The following is a 1952-nucleotide window of genomic DNA, read 5'->3' as shown; positions in this document are numbered from 1 at the left end:
AGACCATAACTTTAATCTCAAAAAACAATTACCTAACTAGCTAACAAATCTGTCAGTATACATGCTGTCTTTATGTCGCCTGACAGCCATACTTTGTAGGGATCTTACACACTTGAGAAATACTCATAACCTGGTTCATATAGACGTTTTGTGAACGGTCTTCGTTGTATAGGCCTGCTGATGGCATTTTTTAGTATCACACCAATTAATCGAAGTCTTTCATCTTCTTTACCCAAAACCGAGTCTATATCCCTGCAGATAGGTAACTCAGGTTCTTGCTATGAGTTCACTGATTCCAATTGTGACTCATTGATATTGTAGTCATAGGATACTATGTTTTCTCATTGTGAAGTGCACAATTTTACCTTCCAAACCGGTAGAGTTAGCTGCCAATATTTGTGATGGGTTGAAATCTTATCAATCTCTGACTGAATTTTGAGCAGTTTCATCGCGGATAACTACATCATCTGAAAGAAATCTGAAGTTATTATAAATATTCTCTACCAGGTCATTAATATACACGAATAGCTCCTACAGCCAAGGTCCATATAGTATCCGTGGGGCCCATCTAAAGTTACTGCTACATCTGTCAATGGTGATTCATACCTGCATGCTGCATTCTCCCTACAAAGAAACCCTCAACCCAGATGAAACACAGCAAGATGACACTATCCCATCTGTGACCATTCTTCTCTTCAAAATAAGCCACCATTTCATAGATATCTATGTGTAAATTGTTGTATATATCTTTTTGTGTGGACTTAATTGGACAGTATATTAGTGTTGTGTGGAAACATGATGAGGAGAGACATGTATGTTGACCTTATAACAAAACTAGTGATGAGTTATTCTGTCACAGTCAAGTAAGATCACCAATATGGCTAATAAATATTGGTATATATCTTTTCATGTGGACTTCATTGGACAGTATATTAGTGTTGTGTGGAAGCATGATGAGGAGTGACATGTGTGTTGACCTTATGAGAAAACTAATGATGAGTTATTCTGTCACAGTCAAGTACACATTACGTAAGGTCACCAATTTGGCTAATAAATATTACCACGTGGAGAAAAAATGGACTAACCAAAAAATACTGTTAATGAAAGTATTGTGAATGAACTGTTGATTAAAAGAGAAAGTGTTTAAAAAACAAATGAGATTTTCTCAGAATAAATGTGCAAAATTATCATACTTAAATCAATGGTGTTGCATCTGTTATTGAAATGTGAGACCATCAGCTATAAATAATTTTCAGAACATGAAACACCAATAACAGGTGACCCACTGAGGATTTGCAGTAATACCAACAGATACAGACTTTTGTTAGAAGGATCTATTTTGTGTAATGGTTAAAACAGAGACTAGCTCAGTTGCAATTCTGTAAAGAAAATAATATGGATTTCACCAGTTCTTGGGGTTTTGTTCAGTTTTCATCTCTTTCTCCACACCAGTGACAATAATATCTACATTTTTTGGAAGACTATCTGAAAAGCATTTTATAATGTCATACCTTTTGACTAGCCAGTGATCATCATGAGACTGTCAGTTTCACCCATGAAAGAATACCACAAACCCTATGGGCTCAAGATGTCTTATACTTCATGTGCATGTATAACAGGTATTGGACACAAAACGTTTCTTTAAGATTTTATCAAGAGCTTTGTTAATTTTGCATCAAAGACGTTCAACATTATTAGCTATGGGCCGAATTGATCCACTCTCAATATGTGATTTTATTTGCAACCACAATGTTGCAGGAAGTAAATATATCATTTTTAATTGAATTTCGCCTTTTCTGGCAAAAAAATTATTTGAGCTCTTGTTTCTCTTGCTAAATTCTTTGGGGAGTTTCTTAGCCATCTCCTTATTTACTTCACTGATACAAATTGTATTCAATTCATTTCAACAACAAACCAGCATGTTTCTGAAAACTGATTTCACAACAGAACTA

Source organism: Schistocerca gregaria, chromosome 5 (genome assembly GCF_023897955.1).
Source record: "Schistocerca gregaria isolate iqSchGreg1 chromosome 5, iqSchGreg1.2, whole genome shotgun sequence".
Taxonomy (NCBI): domain Eukaryota; kingdom Metazoa; phylum Arthropoda; class Insecta; order Orthoptera; family Acrididae; genus Schistocerca; species Schistocerca gregaria.
Note: the sequence above shows the minus strand (reverse complement) of the source record.